Source organism: Macrotis lagotis, chromosome 7 (assembly GCF_037893015.1).
Source record: "Macrotis lagotis isolate mMagLag1 chromosome 7, bilby.v1.9.chrom.fasta, whole genome shotgun sequence".
In the NCBI taxonomy this organism is placed as follows: domain Eukaryota; kingdom Metazoa; phylum Chordata; class Mammalia; order Peramelemorphia; family Peramelidae; genus Macrotis; species Macrotis lagotis.
The window spans coordinates 82,357,827-82,377,151 of record NC_133664.1 but is presented as its reverse complement, the minus strand read 5'-3'; the positions used below and the strand labels follow the sequence as shown (position 1 = coordinate 82,377,151).

General features: G+C 35.7%; 1 long non-coding RNA gene across 3 annotated transcripts in view; it reads right to left on the bottom strand.

Moving 5' to 3' along the window:
• The window catches only part of LOC141492663 (uncharacterized), a 37,636-nt gene extending 23,166 nt beyond the window's left edge, over positions 1-14,470 (bottom strand). For 2 of the 3 annotated variants that reach the window (XR_012470021.1, XR_012470019.1), the window contains exon 1: positions 14,000-14,470. This is a non-coding gene — a long non-coding RNA (uncharacterized LOC141492663). Of the gene's footprint in view, positions 1-7,833; positions 8,023-13,999 lie in introns of all 3 variants that reach the window. The other variant, XR_012470020.1, reaches the window with a different exon arrangement.
• Between the last annotated feature and the right edge of the window lie 4,855 nt (positions 14,471-19,325).

The following is a 19,325-nucleotide window of genomic DNA, read 5'->3' as shown; positions in this document are numbered from 1 at the left end:
GCCCTGACTGTTCCCTGGGGAAATTCAAGCACATCAATTGTTCTCACAGCACAGAGAGCTACAGAGAGTGGACAGCAAGACCTGGTCATCTCTCTGACTCTCAATTTCCTAATAGTGTCTCCATATCAGTGCTCATTCTCATCTCTTCCTTTGGAGGATTCTCGCTACGCGTTCCAAAGAGGGACAATAGAACACATTCCCTTCTTTATTTGGGACCTGGGGAGTACTTGGTCCCTGTTTTCCTCTGAGCTGTTGGGTCCACATTGTTAAAGTATAGTTTACTCTCTCCCAGGGTCTTTAACTTCTTCCTACAAATTTTACCCAGGTTTTATTGGGAAGGGTTTGGTAATGCTCAAAGTTATTGTTATTTTTCTCTTTCTTTCAGGAGTTTCTCTCCCATAGAAAGAAGTCTAAATTTAAAGATCTCACCCCTCTGAAGTTTCTTCCTCATTCCCAGAAGTGAGGCCTTTTAAACTCCTATCTGTAGGGTAGGAACTCTTTCTTAATCCCTGAACCTCATCCTGGAAGCTTGCAACACTCCTTGGCCCCCAACCCCATGACTTTGCAACCAAATTTTTCTTTATTTTAAGTCAATGGAGTTAAGTGACATGCCCAAGGTCACACAGCTAAGTAATTAAGTCTGGATTTGAACTCAGGTCCTCCTGACTCCAGGGCTGGTACTCTATCCACTGCACCACCTAGCTGCCCTTATGCAACCAAAAATATTAATAAAGTATGATTGTAGGAGCTTGGATTTGCCTCCCCACACCTTATTTCATTGCTCATATTCTTCATCAAGTCAAGAGTAATGCTGATTGTATCACTGGATCAGGTGATCAGAGATATCAGGAAGAACATGAATCTGACTTATATAGAATAAATTTTCCCTAGGAAGAAGTCAAACTTATTTGGATCAAATAGACTTCACTTTGCCATCCTCTATCACTCTTAAGATATTTAGTTATAAGGGAGAGGTAAAGATGCACAGATTTTAGTGAATAATTAGCACACTTTCAAACAGAGATAAACAATGTATTAAAAGACCTTATTTATAGGTCCTTGGTGTTAAAGTGAGAAAGATTCACTGCACAACAGTATTTTTCTGAGGGTAATGGTATAAGCCTGAAGTTCCAGTCAAGAACCATAATTCAACCCAGGTGCAAGCCTACTGAACCTTAATCTCCTTCTCTGGAATCACTTCCAGCGTTCCATCCTAAAGCAGTAGATAAATAACCATCCACAGGGAAATGTTCTTCTGTCACATGGGATAGTTGGTATGTTAATATTGCTCACTTAGTGGCACAATGATATCTTTTTTGACTTGTGAATGTGGCTTCCATCACCTTCCATTGGTAGATTTGCTTTTTACTGGAAGTCACAATTTGAAATCAAAGGAAAATGAGAGGAAAACATGAAATAAAAATGGAATCTTGAGAGCATTTACCAGTTTTATTAGGTTTGTATTTTGTAATAATCACAGTTCTTGGAATAAATAATCTTATTTTTCCATTTCAATACAATTACCAATAATGTACACTTACAAAGACATTTTTAATTTTTCAAAAATATTCTTCTGAGAAGTTAGTAGTATAAATATTATTTCCATCAGAAAAAATCAGGAAAGTTAAGTCTTTACATAATTTAAAAAATTTTTATTTATTTATGGCAATGGGGTTAAGTGACTTGTCTAGTGACAGCTAGGCAATCTATATGTATCTGAGCTCAGATTTGAACTCAGGTCATCCTGATTCCAGAGTTAGTGCTCCTTCCACTCCATCACCTAGCTATCCCTAAGTCTTTCCATAATTGCAAATATAAGAAGCAGGATTTGAATCTAGGTCTCCTGAGTCCACCTATAGTATGCTTTCTAATATAAACTCTTGACTCTTTATAATCTACATCATAAATGATACAAGAATGGTGCCAAGAAACTATTTCTGAGGAGTATTAAAGCAATCTGATATGGCAACCAAAGTATTAAAATGATTAGGCCTGGGAGGAGGAAGGACTGAAGAAGACTGTTGCAGACTCCCAGCATATAAGTGGTCTCTCACTATTTGCATTAACTTTGCTAACTTTTGGAGCGTGGCTGATCAGGAATCTTCACATTCTATTTTAAGAAAGTAGAAGCATGTCAAGTCAAAAAGTAGCTAAGCAGCTACTGTGTGAAAGGCACCAGGATAGGACAAAGAGGAGAAATGAAGGTCCTTGGTTTGGGCTGACACATGGGCATTATCAGACTCTAGGAGGAAGAGGGTAGCCACAAGATGACCACAAAAATGCAGAAATCAGTGGAGGCCAGCTCATCATTGTCAAAGGATGAACAGAGTCACCAATATGCAAGTGTACTAGGATTGTTACCAAGAAAATGAAGGAAGCGTCCAGAATATTTGTAGATCTTTGCTAGTGCAAGGCAATGATATAAGAATAAAGGTCAACAACAACAAAAAAGAGTGAACATTTGAGATGATGTTTGAGTGACTTTGGACAAGGGGGTTAAGATGCTGACAGGTCTCATGGGAATGGAGGTGAGTAGGAGGAGGCTTATTGACTAGGAAATGTATCCACAGGGGAAGTTGGACTTAAGCTATGCATGAGAAGCAAACTGGGTCTCAGACCTTTTAGTTACATAAGCTTAATATGGTACTTGGGTTTCTTCTACATTATTTCCAATCCTGGAAAATGATAACTGAAGGGAAGGTTGGGAAACAATCCAGTCTTCTCCCTCCATTCCTTGCCTGCCCAAATATCACACTAATCTATTTTTTTTTTAATTTTTTCAAGGCAATGCGGTTTAGTGACTTGCCCATAGTCACACAGCTGGGTATTTCTTAAGTGTCTTAGATCAAATTTGAACTCAGGTCCTCCTGACTCCAAAGCTGGTACTCTATCCACTGCACTACCTAGCTGCACCTGTATCACACTACTCTTAATCCAGTTGGAAAGTTAACCAATGGGCTAGTAATTATTTTTTCCCACTATAGGAAACAATAGAAACATGAACTATTTCTTTCTCCTTACCCCCAATCCTTTAATTTGATTTTTTTTTTATTTCTCAGGGATGATGAATTTTAACAGATATATTATCAATATAACCAGACCCAGAGACTCTTTCTCAGTTCCAGTCTCAGAAAAGAAACAAATGTAAAATCCTTCAGCTAGAATCCTGAACCGAGGTTTAAATTCTAATTCCAAAGTAGACTTTGCCCTAGAAATACTGATTTTTCTTTATTTGAAAGCACACAGGTTTTGAGTGCCTGAAGTAACTATTAGACATAATGAAGAGATTTTGTGATTTTGTTTTAACTTCAGCTTTCATTTAAAGGGCATTATTTAAAAGCAATAAGTAATCTGGTGCATCAGTTTGCATGAATTTATTTATAACTCTTCAACTTATTTATGTTTAATCCTATGAATATTTTATTTTATGCATTTGTACTTCTGGGGTACATATCCTCTGAAGTCACTGGGAACCCTGAAGAACACACTATTCATTTGTAAATGTGGTATGACATTCTGTAGGTCTCACTTTCATTCTGGCCTTATTTTTTTTTAGTCACTTGTATAACTCTGCTTTGGGGCTTGTAGAATAATGGGAGTTATTTTAACTGTATAAGTGGGAGGAAGGTGGAAAACATCAGGGCAGAATTAGTGCTAGAGGAAACAGGTTAACTGTATGTCAAAAGAATTTATTGAAGGCTCACTAAATGCGGTGTATTTACCAAGTGGTGTGAAGAGAGAAGGAAAATAATTCAATTCACATACTATCTATCTAACCAAATTGGTTTTTTTCCATTTGTAGCTACCTCATAATCCTGTACTTAAAGCAACAAGATTATTTTTACCATGCGTGGTTCCAGCTACCAGTACATTGGATCACCACAGTTTTTCTCAAGCTAATCCATGCACAACAAATAGAACAAAACAAATACAAATACACTTGACTGACTTTTCACTTGGGTATGGAAGTTGCAAGGGGCAAGTAGGTAGAATAGTGGATAGAACTACAGATCTGGAGTCAGGAATACTTGAATTCATATCTGACCTCAGGTACTTACTAATTTTGTGTGACCCTGGGTCTGTCACTTAGACCTGTTGGCCTTAGTTTCCTCATTTGTAAAATGAGCTGGAGAAGGAAATGGCAAACACTCTAGTACCTTTGCCCAAAAACCCCCAAATGGGATCATGAAGAGCTGCAAAAGTGAAATTTTCTAAAACCCATTTCTCATAACTCTTATGTTATTTTCTGTTTGGGAGTTTTTCAAGGACTGAGAGTTTTCATTGTAGATATTCTCAATGTTGACCCATCTCAGGATCTTGATTTGACAACTATTAAAAAAATATGGTCTGTCCTGTACCAACTGCCAACAAACAAGCCACCAGATTTTGCAATGCTCTGGGTGACTAAAAATTGAACCTTGGTTTAGTATACGGTGTTATCTAAATGAGTAACACCTCTCTTTTTCTTGGAGGAGGGAGAGAAACTGGAAGCAGGAACAGGAAGACTAATTATTCACAAAGATCTAATAGAAGAAAACAAAAAGCTACCGGGGCTTCCTGCAATTTTGCATTTGCTGTTGGGAAGCAGAAGTTTAGTTTCCCTTTGTCAGGATTACGGGAGGTTAAAGTTGTGGCCAAAGATTCCTTTTCTGAAGAGGTCAGAGCAGTTATTGCATAGGAAGTGGGGCGGTTTATTTCAGTCCTCTGACTGTGGCTTTGGATTCTGTGAATTGCTGCTAAGATGTAAATCCATGCACACATACACTGCTTTTTATTTAGCAAATGTACCAATGGGCCTATTTAAAAATTGTTCAGCTTCTGCCTTATGCATGAAAGGCGGTAGTGTAGTCCCTAAGGTTAAAGTTTCTGAATCAGCCCAATTAGGAGCTTATACCATTATTGACACTTGTGCTTTCAACCCATTTTATGTACTTCATTTAAAATTGCTATCCTCACCAGAGGCTCTTAGCCAGTCAAGAGGACGCTTTCAAACCAGAAACTGACTTTAGATGAGGGGGGGAGGTGGATAGGTAGGAAGAGTTTAGCATCTGAAATGCACTAGTTATGTTTTTACTGTTTACCAAGCGCTCTTGTAGCTTTTAGGAATCGGAAAAATAGCAAAAAGTGTCCTTGCCCTCAAGGAGCTCATGTTCTTATGGTAGAGACACCATGCCAATAATGAGTTATTTAAGGCGTAGAAGGAAGTTAATATCACAAGAGAAGGCATTGGCAGCTGGGGTATGGATCTCTGGCAGAAGGTAGGGTTTGACCTGAGTTGTGAAGGCAGTCAAGGAGGCTAGGAAGCAGAGGGGAGGAAGGAGATCATTCCAGATTCAGAGCAGAGCCAGAACAAAAGGCAAGACAGGTGGAGATGGAGTGTTAGGTCATTGGAGGAGAAGGAGGACCAGCAGAGTTTATTTTGTAGAGTGCAGGAAGGAATACTGGTAGAAGGGAACAGAATGGCTTTGGGGCAAAATAAAGGACTTTTCATAATGCTTTGTTCTTCACAAGACTAAAGAGCATGGAATCATGGTTTTGTTTTTGTGGGGTTTTTTTTTGTCCTTCATTTTCGAAGAAGACCATGACACCAAGGAGGGGATGCCATGACAAACACGTCAATTGGATTGGGTGGGGGGAGGCATGCTAAGTCTCCAGTCTCACTTTCTCTTCTAGAGTCATCTGGGTCCAGTCACCAGTTTTGGATCAGGATGACAGGAGATGACCTTGGATGAGAGACAATCAGGGTTAAGAGAGTAACTCAAGCTCACATAGCTAGTAAGAGTTAAGTGTCTGAGACCAGATTTGAACTCTTATCCTCCTGATTCCAAGGCCAGTGCTGTATCTAGTCTCATTTCACAGAAAAAGACTCTGATGCTCACAGGCTAGGTAACTTCTTTGCCAGTGGTTATATAACATTTTAAGATTTGCAAAATACACTGCATATATTATTTTATTTGATCCTCACAGTAACCCTACTAATTTTATCTCTATTTTTACAAAAGAGGTCAGGTGACTGCTCAATGTCAAGGGCTGGATATGAATCCTGATCCTTCTGATTTTAATTTCACTGTTCATTCTACTACATTGCACTAGACACACATGCTCAAGGACAAGTAAGGACAAGATTAGGATTTGGAATGAGCCCCTCTGTCTCTAAATCCATAGCTCTTTCCACAATACTCCAGAGGTGGAGTATTATAGTATATAACATATAGACTTGAAATCAGAAAGAGCTGGGAGTGAATCCTACTTCTATGCCTTATTAGCTATACATGGGTAAGTCATTTGACCTTCCTGGGCCTCAGTTTCCTCATCTCAAAAAAGAGGCAGCTGGTGGCTTAATGTATAGAGCACTGGGTGTGGAGGTGGGAAAACTTGAATTTAAATCTGATCTTAGATACATACTAGCTGTGTGACCCTGGGCAAGTCACTTAACTTCTGACTGCTGATAAAATGGATCTATTGGATCCACTGGAGAAGGAAATGGCAAACTAGTCCAGTATCTTTGCCAAGAAAACACCAAATGAGATCACAAAGTGCCAGATAAGCCTGAAACTACTGAACAACAACAACAAAAATGGAAGAAAAGCTATTATGGTTTACCTAAGAGACTAGTTGTGAGATTCTAATGAAATAATACATAAAAATCACCTTAAAGACTTTAAAGTATTATATAAATGTCTAAATAAACAAAATAAATTGACCCATAACTATAATTGACATTGAAAAATTCTATAAAGATCTTTAGAAATAAATTAATAGTAATTTTATATGACAATAATTTCAGAATTTCAAAATTAATGGGAATTAATAATTAGTTTTAGATGCTCAACAAAATGGTGGATTGCATCATGAGTTTTCAGGCCTACTGAATTTCTTTGTGAAACATCTAATAGTCCAGAATTTATAATGCTCCAATAAACAGTTTAAGTTCTATACCTTTGGGTACCATAGTCATCTGATAAGTTGATCCAAAGCTCAGGGCATTTCAGGAGTCTTTGATCCTTTAGAAGGCTACTTTCCCCTGAATTGACTCCTAATAACAGATCCCATTGTATCAAGGGTCATTGGGTGTGCAGACATCTTGGAGGAGGAAAACTCAAATTGCTTTGTGGAGGTCTTATCATAACTGATAAGGTACAAAGATCCTGGGTTTGGGAGGAGCCATCCCTCCTGGCACATTCTCCTAGACATAGCTTCTATTTTATTTTATTTTATTTTTTACTTTTTGCAAGGCAATGGGGTTAAGTGGCTTGCCCAAGGCCACACAGCTAGGTAATTATTAAGTGTCTGAGGCTAGATTTGAATTCAGATACTCCTGACTCTAGGGCCAGTGCTCCATCCACTGCGCCTCCTAGCCACCCCCTAGACATAGCTTCTAGGAGAGGACTCTGTCCCTTCCTAAGTCAAGGATCATTCCATTTTTGAATAATATCAGAAAGTAGATTTTCAGATTCTACTTGCTCATTGTGGAATATATATATATATATATATATATATATATATCTCCATTCCATCCTGATTTTCTAGCAGGTCTCTCCTTACATGCTTGTATAATCAGAAAACTTGGGAAAATATTAATAAAATTATGTTTTGTTCTTTGTTGAGGTTAATATTTGTCCCTTATTAGAACAAAGTCCGAAAGTTAACACATTTAATTTATTATTATTTTTAAAGCCAAACTCACATAGCTCATCACTACTCATTTGGTTAATTAAGAGGAGTAGGGCAAAGTGGAACTAATAATAGTTATAAGTGTCATAAATCAATATGGTACCCTCATATAGTATTCACCAGCTCCCCCAAAGCTTCAGCCTTGGGACATTGCCTCACCTTTAGGTTAGTCAACTAAGTTCCAGTCTTCTGCTACCCTGTCAAGCATTTCTCCAGCCACATTTCCTCTAAGTTTCCTGGGGCCCCTATGAACCAGGTCCCTTGTAGACAGGAAGTTCCAAGGTTCCTTTACTTAATTTCTAAGAAGATTCAGTATCTTAGGTGTTCTTAAATTAAAGGGATGGATAGCTTGAAAAAAAGAAGAAATGCAAGTTATCAATCCCAATTCTAAAAAAGTGAGAAGTTACATTTTTACTAGACATATGGTGGCACAGTGGATAGAGTACCAGTCCTGACGTCAAGAAGATTCATTTTTCTGAGATCAAAATTGACCTCAGACATGTACTAGCTATTTGACCCTGGACAAACCATTTCACCCTGTTTGCCTCAGTTTCCTTATCTATAAAATGAGAGATGGAAATGGCAAACCATTCTAGTAACTCTGCCAAGGAAATTCCAAATGAGATCATGAAGAGTTGGATACAAATGAAAATGACTTTAACAACAAAAAAGTTAGAAAGAACCCATATGTACAAAAGTTATCGACAGTAAAATTTGTACCAAAAAAAAAATCTGGAGATGAAGTGAATCTTCATTATTTGAGTAATAACTAAACAAACTGTGGTATTAAAATGAAATGGAATTTTTTGTGCAATAAGATATGATAGGCAAAGAATTCAGAAAAACTTGGAAAGGACTATCTATGAATGGATATAGAATCAAATAGCTGAACAAGGAGAAAAGTATAGACAATGACCCCAGTGATGTAAATGAAAACAACTTTGAAAGAATTCAGAATTCTAATCATTACTAATGACTTGGAGGCCTAATAGTAAATCAAACAAGTATTTATTAAATATCTTTTATGCTGCAGACTCTAGGTATACAAAGAAAGGAAGAATACAGTATCTATCCTCTGGGAGTTCACTATCCAAAGGTAAATATGAAAGCTACTATTTATAAACAAGCAATATAGAGGTTGAATTGGAAATAATAGAACAAAGACACTAGAATTAAGGGGAACTGGGATAGGCTACCTGGGGAAGATAAGATCTTAGATGGGACATGAAGGAAAGTCAGGGAAGTCAGGAGGTAGAGATGAGGAAGGAGTGCATTCCAGACATGGGGAATGGATAAGGAAAATGTCCAGAATAGAGAGCTGGAAGATGGAGAGTTGAGGAATAACAGGGAAGCTAATGTCATTGAATTGCTTAGTATTTGGTGTGGTATTAAGATATAAGAAGATTGGAAAGATGGGGACAGATTATGATGGGTTTTGTACATCAAACAGAATATTTTATATTTGATTCTGAAAGTGATAAGGAATCACAATTTTATAATTAGACTAGGAGAAGAGGGAAGAGACTTTGAGAAGGTAGACCCATCAGCAAGCTATTGTAATAGTCCAGGTATGAGGTGATGAGGGCCTGCACCTAGGTGGTGGAAGGGTCAGAGGAAAGAAAGGGGCATATGCAAAAAATGTCACAAAAGGTAAAAAATCAACAAATCTTGGCAGCAGATTTGATATAAGGAAGGAGGTTAAAGAGAGTGTGGAGTTAAGGATGACATCTGAAGTGAATCCTGAGAGATTGGGAGGATTGGTGGTACCCTCATAGTAATAATAAAGAAAAGAAGGGTTTTTTGGGGGGAGGGGCTGGGTGAAGGATCTTGAGTTCAGTTTGGGGTATAAGATGTCTATGGGACACTCAGTTTGAAATGTTTGGTAAGAAGTTGGAGATGCCAGATAGGAGGTCAGCAAAGAGGTTAGGGCTTGATAAGCAGATCTGATAAATATTAACATAAAGATTATAAGACATCAAATGAAGCAGTACAGTCAGAGGGAGAAGATAAGAAGGCATGGGACAGAGTCCTGTGTTACCTAGAGAAAGATCCAGGAAAGGATACAGAGGAGTGGTCAGATGAGTCAGAAGAGAATTAGAAAAGACTAGGGTGCTGAAAACCTAGCAAGAAGAGAGCACCAAGGAGATGAGAATGATAGACAGCATCAAAAGCTGGAGAGGAATCAAGAAAAATGAGTATTGAAAAAAAAGATTATTCAATTTAGCAATTAGGAAATTATATGTAAATTTGGAGAGAGCAGTTTCAATGAAATGATGAGCTGGAATCTAAACTATATAGAGTTAAGAAGAAAGTGAGAGGAAAGTGGAGGCATCTTTTGTAAGTGGTTGCAGGAATTTAGCCACAAAAGGTAGGAGACCCAAGGAACAAGAATTATCAGGGATGGAGGGAGCAAGATAGTTGGGTTATTTTTTGTTTTATTTTGTTTTGGAGGATCGAGGTGGCATGGACATGTTAGTAGGCAGTAGGGAAGCAGCTAGTAGAGGGAGAAATTGAAAATAAGTGTGAGAGAGGGGATAATAGAGTAGGACAATCAGAAGATTTTTTGTCCTTTATTCTCAGAGGATCAAAGATATCATGAGGTTAATGATTTGACTTTCAGGTGAATTGGATCTAAGTGAGGCAGAGCCTTCAGCCTCACTCTCTCCTCCAGAGTCATTGAATTCCAGTGGTGAGACACAAGTTAAGTTGACTGGCAATGACCTGGGATGCAGTGGATGATGTTGGCCTTTCTATATTAAAGTCTTTCTGGGACAACTAGGTGGTTCAGTGCATGGAAGGACCAACCCTGGTGTGATGAGGACTTGAGTTTAAGTCTGGTCTCAGACACTTACTAGCTTCAGGACCCTGGGCAAAATTACTTAAAGCCCATTACATCTCCCCACCCACCTTCCCCATGAAATAAATAAATTAAGCTTTTTCTCGGGTCTCAGTTTATCTGAGGCAGAAGATGGGTTGGAATGGAATCACTTCTGCTTGTATAAAAAGATTTATCTTGGCAAAAGGTAATTATGTGATACAGATACAAAGAAAGAAACAATACGCTTACATCCTAATGAAATCTGCCTCCAGCCTCTCAGTAGAACAGTGATAGAGTTGGTATAGAATTAGTCAACCATTTTCAAATATAAATTGTTTTATCTGAAAATACTTAACTGATGGGGCGGCTAGGTGGTGCAGTGAATAGAGCAATGGCCTTGGTGTCAGGAGTACCTGGGTTCAAATCCGACCTCAAACACTTAATAATTACCTAGCCATGTGGCCTTGGGCAAGCCACTTAACCCCATTGCCTTGAAAAACCTAAAAAAAAATTTAAAAAAATACTTAACTCTTATACAGGAAGGCACTGGGGCAGGAGTTAACAAAGGGGAGAGGGAATATCAGTTAGGAACAGAAATGCAAAAAAAAAATAAAGAAAAGAACATTAGTAAAAAATGCACAAGATAAAATAGTTCAAAGGGAAAATAGGAACACTAGTTGCATACTAATATATGATTTTTAAAAACTATATTTAACAGTTTATTTTATATAGTCTCCTGTATATATATATATATATATATAATATATAATATGTATAATATATAAAAAACCAAAATATTTTGTTTCTAATTGTTATGATAGTAAAGAAAAGTTCAATGGAAAAAATAGGAATTGGCTAAAAAGAAATGTAGGAGAACCATAGTATAGGGATGAAGTGAACAGAAAAATTTGCAAAGATTCTCATAATTAATCCTGGTTTTCACTGACAGCTAGTGGACATTTACTTTACTCTTATTATCTCTCTTCTACCTAATCCATTACTCTGTGACAGACTGTGTAATACCCATAGTATGATTCAAATGAAAAATGGGAATTTATGATGAGTAGCATCATACTGGAACTTCTGTCCTGCAGGGGAACTAAGACAAGGACTGGTGATAGGCTTAAGTCTAACAAGAACTTATCTAAAGAGTGTGAGTAGGAACTAGTGCCAGGAGATCCAGAAACAGGGAAGAAAATTGTAGTGGAAAATCAGAGTAGTCCAAGAAAAAAAAAGGGAGGGATTCAGAAAGGAAGAAGCTAGGATTTAAGCCAAAATACCAAACACAAGACATAAGAGTGGCATTCAGAATGTGGCTTTTGGTATCTCTGGTGATGACCAATTTGCATGCACAGTGTCTGTAAGCAATTTACTATTCTTATGCATTGGCACCAGTCCCAAATTGCCAGCTAGGAATTCTAAAATTAAAAATTAAAAAACAGAGCCATGATATGACTAGTCACTTACATGTGCTACTCATGCAGAAAGGAAATGCCATTCAATAAGTCAAAGTTATGAGCAAATGCTAAGATGAAGTGGAAAATGGTATTCAGATAAACTGCAAAGTCAGCAGCAAGATGAAGAATAAAGCTTGAGGGGAATAAGTAAAGGGATAGGACACCAAGTCAGGTTTGGATTTGAATCCTGGCTTGGTATCCATGTGACCTTGAATGAATCACTTAAATCTCTGAGTCTCCATTTACTTATTTTTAAAATGAGAGGATTGAACTAAATTATCTCTAAGGTCTTTTCCAACTTGAAATCCTATGATTCAGTTTTCTTTGGTCAGATGTATATTCAATGCCTAGCCCTGTTTGAGGCTGGTCTCACATCCCATATTAATTGGCTGCAGCTGGACAGCTCCCTCTGCTACCACCTGCATTACTCTCCATGGAAACTCCTTTCTCTTAATGGTTGTGGACACAGCACTAAATGAGGACAGTACTCATCAGTTACATACACAAATCTCTAGCCCGGAAAATAGAAGCATCACTAAGAGCACTATCCACGTATAAGCAAAAATCTGATTAACTTTAGTTAGGTAATGAATTTTAACATACCATAATGCATAATGTTTACAAAAATATGAAACTGCTCATAGCTCGTAAAATACTGAGTGCAAGTCATTCATGGAATGAATTGACTTAAAATAATTTTGCCAGGTTGAAAATACCTTAAAATGAGGATAGCTTCATCTGAACTCTTAGCTTTGTACACATAAAACCTCAAACTCGATTTTTTTTTTCTTTGGGAAGCCAGTTTTTGAAAGTGAAATTTCAGGTTTCCTATTTTGGAATGGGAGTTGGTAAAGAGACTTTGACCTTTACATGTCTAATTTCCGTTTTCCATTTAGAGGAATCCTTATGAATCCCCTGAGACTGGTGGTTCATGAATGTAAGTAGTGACTAAAATCAGAAGAAGAAGAAAAAAAAACGCCTTTAAGAAACTTTGCTGGCAGTGAAAGGAGCCAAACCAAACTCTTAATTTCCTTTCCTGAATTTCGGCTTTGCTGTTCAGCTTCTAAAACTTAAAACTCTGATGGTATAAAACTGTTTTTATCTTTTCTTGCTTAGGTGCTAGCCAGAAAGAAAACCCTCAATTAATACAAACACACAAAAAATATGATAATTATGTCAATGTGGAGTAAACATAATGATGCAATAATGCCTTTAAAGATTCTCAGCTTGCTTTGACTAATTCCACTCTGTTTCAGCTTTAAAATAACGCTTTACTCTCAGCTGTGAAGTTTTAAAAAATACTAGAGAAAGTGTTTTCTACTTAATATTTTGAAACTTTATCATTTGTTGCTTAAGTAGTTATATTTCAAAAATAATAATTAGTAGCTAATATATGGACAAATAAATAGTATAAAATGAGGTTTACAATATGATTTACAAACATTACTGTTAACTCATGACAACCTTAAGAGGTAGATGCCATTATTTTCCCCATTTTATAGATGAGGAAACTAAGACTCAGAAAGGTGAAATGTCTTGCCCAGGGTCACATGGCTAGTGAGTTTCTGAAGCATGATATGAATTCAGGTCTCCCTGATTTTGAGTCAAGCACTTTATCCATTATGATAGAAACGTCTTTGATATAATTAATTGTATATTTTCTAATTAATCATCCATGCCCACACATATCCAAGTCATAATTAAGGTACTACCTTTTGGTGTTCATGCTAATTGCAACCCAAGCATTTATGAGAATGTAAACAATTTTATCAGTTGACAGACTTGATAGTCTAGAGGACAGAGTTTAGTAAACTTTAATTAGGAAACATTTTCACGACCTGTAGACAAAGTTAGGAAATTTCTCCTCCAGAAATTGAAGCAGACAAGAATTAGCATAAAATGACCCAGATTTATCATTTACAGAAGCAAAAACATTTTATGAAAACATGGTAGATGAGATTAGCAGCAGTTCCTAAAAATCAACAAGAAGCATAGCATGTCACTAAGAATACAATAATATAAAATAGAAATAATATAAAATAAACTATACTTAAGTAGATCTTTGATTCTTTAATTTCATGAATTCCTTCCAATGATATGGGTTATAGTTCATACTTGGCTCATCCTGGGCAAGTTACCCAAATCAGGATGGGAGTTCCACTCAATTTGCTGGAGTCATTCCTTGCTTTTCTCCTGATGTTTCATAGCTACTGTTGAAGAATTTGGATAGTCTACCTTCATTCTCCCATGGGACCAGTTCTGCTTCTCTTCTGTTATTTAGTTCTTTGATTTCTTTCACTTCTGTTCTTCTTTTGGAGTTGCTCATTGGCTTATGTTAGAGTCAGTTGACATCCTTCACCTTTGCATCACCTTTTGTTGTGCTTTTTTCTTTGCTTATTCAGAAGCAGTAGTCTTGCTGCTAAACAGGAATACATGTAAAAGATGGACAGTTGGTGTTATGGGAAGCTTAAGAACAATAAAAGGGCTCTGCAATTTCCCCAAAGCAATTCAGATAATTTTCCTTCTCCTTTCAACTCTGGATTCTGCTCATTGTCCATTTCAATTGTCTATCCCAAATATATTTACATACAAACAAACTCAAGATGATATCCATTCAAACACAAGCCAAAATCTAATAGACATCCTTTATTTATTTGACCTTTCCTATGTTGATGAATAGATTAAACAACTTTAAATAATATCAGATCCCTTCCAGGAAGTTTTTCAAATATCTTGGAGCCTGATACAATGACCACAATGTTATCTGCAAACAGGATTATCAGGATCACTTCATCATCCAAAAAGAATTCTTCTTCAACCTGTGCTGGAATTCATTTCTCACAGTGGTTAAGCATTCTTTTGCTGATAATGTATTTCTGTTTTTGATTTACCTGATACTTATTATCAGAAAGTATAAAAAAAATCAGGATTATTTTTGTTTACAATTTCCAAGGAATCTTGAATGATTTTCATATATGGGATAGAAATATCTTGTGTGAAGATCCTCTAAAGCAGTGTTTTGTATAAGGGGGTCAATTTTTTTTAAATCAACAAACAATTAGCATAATGGAATTTTATATTCTCTATACAAAAAATATTAAATATGTATACATATAATAAGCTAAAATCTAATTGCAACACGTCTATGTTGTAATGACAAGCTGATGAATGATAAGGAACATTGAGAAAGAGATAATAAGAATTTGTCATTGTTTAAATTGTATCATGCAAAGGAATCTCCTTCTCTGGGAGTTCTTTAGAGCAGTGGTTCCCTTTTAGTGGATTGCAAGTCTCCAAGGATGTTGTTAAAGATGGTCCAGGGGGTTCACTCAAAAATTGAAAAAATGAAGCCTTAAGCAGTAAATAATTGTCCAATTGTTACAAATATAATTATATTCTGAGATAAGTGTATGCATATGCAATAACTTGAGACAATCACAATCATATGCATAATGATTTTGTTAGTTGTATACCAATTACATCAAACACTGAGTCTAAGTGCAACTTGTTCTTGAAGTTTCTTAATCTATTATCATTTGAGTAAACTTGGTGATGACCAGTTGCATGTTACTCTATTTGGACTGCCCTAGAGTAGCTTCCTCCTTCCTTCCTGGTAATCCTGCAATCATACTTCATGAACTGTGCAATCATGTCATTGTGAAGTCCCAAGCAATGGAACTGTAATGGCACAATGTCAGACCATTTGAAAACCACCAGTGCTGATTGTAAGCATCACAAACCATCTTAAAACCAGCACAGACCATCACAAATTTTATGTGAGACCTTCTGCAGAAATGTTTGACTTCTCTTTTTAGTATTTATGGTGCTTTATTATATAAACTTGTCCTCCACTCCTGTTATTATTCTTCCAACTGGAATACTTTCAGTTGAACTGGTTGGCAATGCTAGTCAGTGGTTCAAAGAATTTCTGAGAGTGGAGCCAGTAATAGAAAAGGTCATATTAGAAGAAACTCTTTCTTTGCAAAGGTTAGTTTATATGTTAATATTATTTAAAATGATGCAACATATGCAATTGAACTTTAAGTACTTTAAGTACTTTTATCACTTAATTTAACGCTTGTCATTAGCCAGTAAAAAAAAATAAACACTCATACTGTAACTGAACAAAAAATTCATTTTCATCGATTGGTTAGATGATTAAAAATAAAAAAAAATTCTATCTCACAACATGAAATCTTATAAAATTCTTTTACCATTTTTACCACATTTTTGGGTATTTTCACTTTATTCATGTTTTAAATTGAAATACAGATAAATTCAAGATGGAACAAGATTTGATACTGGATTTCTCTAATCTTGAACCAAACATTGCAAGCATTTTTTCTAATAAAAGTTCAATATTGAAATTGTTTTTACATAATTATTTTATCATGTTAAATGTCTTTCAAATTATTACCTAATTCATTAAAAATGTCATTTATATTCAACAAAAGTGAAAAGATGAAGAAATTTAATATCAAATTAATTATCTTTTAATTCTTACAGAAATGTCTCACATAAAATATCTGTAATTATTTCATTATTCAAGTTTTATAATTTTACATTCAGAGTTTTCATAATTATTGGTAGAATAAAATTTTATGTTCATAATAATATAATGTAATTTTAATTTGGATCCTTTTATATTAAAAGTTATCATTACAACTGTAAGCAATTAATGAATACATTTAAAAGAATGTTGTGAGTTGCAAATTAAATTACCTTACGGATGCATAACACATTCTTTTCTTGTTCTTTGAAGTGGTTTAAAGAACAAAAGACATTGGGACCCTCTGCTTTAGAGGGATTCTTGTGTTTTGGGAATGGTTTCAGCATGATCTACAAAACTGGGGCAGGTGTGGGAGCTAGAAGGTAAGTCTATGCAGGTTCTCCAGGGGATAATCTCTTATTAAATCATGAGGTCTATACTACAGTAGTGCCTCTGCTTTTTGTTTCTGGAATGCTTCAATGATTTACTTATGAATCACAAAACATACTTAAACTTATCATTAAGTAAACTTATCATTAGGTAATTTTTATTGGTGATGGTAAGTGGGAGTAGGGAGTTGATCTTGAGGTTCTCTTACTTAACTAAAGTGGTGAGGTTAAATAATCCTAAAAGTATCTTCCAATCCTTTCGTTTCCTCATGGGTATAATATATACTATAAAGTGATCTTTATTACTTGATCATTTTCACTGTGCTTTCTAGATCAACTTTCTTCACTCTTTCCTACTTTTGCTCCTCTAATGACACTAGAAGATGAGGTGACAAAGAAGGATATAGTAAGAATAACCTACAAAGGATTTCTCTCTTTCTCCAGAAAAATTATTTAATGCTTAATGAAAACACTAATTTACATAATTTACTTACAGATGAAAGGTCACAGTTAATCTACCCCAAGGAGATGGGGTAATTACTTAAGATCATTATCTTACAACATTAATGAGAGTTTATTTGTTAAGGATGCAGATTTTAAAAATTATCATATTTTTGTAATTGGATCCTTCTCATTCTATTTTTAACATGTGATCAAAACACACAAAATAATTATCCAGAATAAGAGATAGACAGTGAAAATATTTTGAGAGAGCTAGAAGAAACTAGATATAGCACTCTCAAGGCAGATTATATACATTCTGACCACTATTCATCTTTATTCTTTCTTTTTTTTATGAAGTTCTATTTTCTTCTCTATGTTATAGCAAAACAACATGGGGAAAGTGAGCACCTTGTTCTTGTCATACAGATGAATCAGGACAAAGTCCTGGATAAGAAGGTAGACCTATCTAATTGTACTGATTTCCCATACCAACATCCTGTGAGCAGCTAATCTTGGGAGGAGAAAGATTTACAAAAAAAATTAAAATAAATAAATAAAAATTAAGAAAACTAAAAGAAAAGGAAAAGATAAAGGTCTGTTTGAACATAATGAGACAACTTGGATCTGTTCGGTAAAGTCACCTACAAGGTCTGATAAAGCTGAGTGTCTTATCCTATTCTTGATTCACAATTTAATTACACAAAGATTATTATAAATTCTTCACCAATTCTGAAAGAACTTCATTTTATTTTTTTTTAACTCAATCTATCTTTTATTTTACTTTAACTGACTCCCTCCTTCCCTCTCAGATTAGAGAAGGCCACCATTTTGACACAGATATGAAAAGTATTTCATTTAAAATGAAAATAAAAATCTCAGAAAAACTGAGGGAAGCCAGGTTGACTGTGAAAAATCAGAATTATTGATATGTTAAAAGAAATGAGCCAATATTGATCCAATATTCTTTATTGACAGAAGGATATATAATTTTAATCTTCACATTATACTTAAATCAGTGTGGGCCTAGGACACGGATACTTACAATAATATAAAATGTTACATGACAAGTGAGATAAAAATAAATTCTATTTGGTGAAGGAAGTCAGGAGTCAGAGAAGCTTCATATAGAAAGAGTATCTAAGCTGGGCATTAAAAGATAAGTAGTATTCCTAGTGACAGAGATGAACCATTTCAGACAAAAACAATAAATTAATGCAATGCAGTCATATATAGAGGATGGTAAGTAGTTTTGTTTAACAAGCATAGTCAGATCAAAAGGAGATATTGTATAAGGAATGGTAATATGGTGCCAGATTATAGACAGCCTTCACTATTAGGCTTTATACTTAAAATTCTATTCAGTAGGTATTGTAGGATTTTAAGAACATAAGTGACCAAATCTATGCACAAGAAAGATTAATTTGGCTTCACATTGAAGTGCATATTGCCTTAGAAAATTACAAATTAACTTTATCTATGTTGTTTTGTATTTTTATTTGTTAAATATTTCTCATATTTTAAGCTGGTTCTGGCTGCACTTGGGAGCTTTACTGTTGATACCCTGTATGTAAAGGATACTCATCTGCAGGGGGAAAAGATAGTTGTTCAGTTGTGTTCAATTCAAAGTGAGCCTATTTAAGGTTTTCTTTTTTAAAAAAAAATTATTTATTTAATGCAGTGGAGTTAAGTGACTTGTCCAAGGCCACACAGCTAGGCAATTATTAAGTGCCTGAGGTCAAATTTGAGCTCAGGTTCAAATGACTCCAGGGCCTGTGCTCTATCCACTGCTCCACCTAGCTGCCCCTATGTGAGGTTTTCTTATTAAAGATAAGATTTGTCATTTTGTTCTCCAGCTCATTTTCCAGATGAGGAAACTGAGGCAAGCAGAGTCAAGTGACTTGTCCAGGGTCATACAGTTAGTAAGTATCTGACACTGAATTAAACTCAGGTCTTCCTAATCGAGACTCCAAGTCCAAATGTTATCAACTTAGCTTCTAGTTTGAGAATGAGGGTTATTGCAATTATCCAAAGAGGAAAGCTGGGATAATAATGGG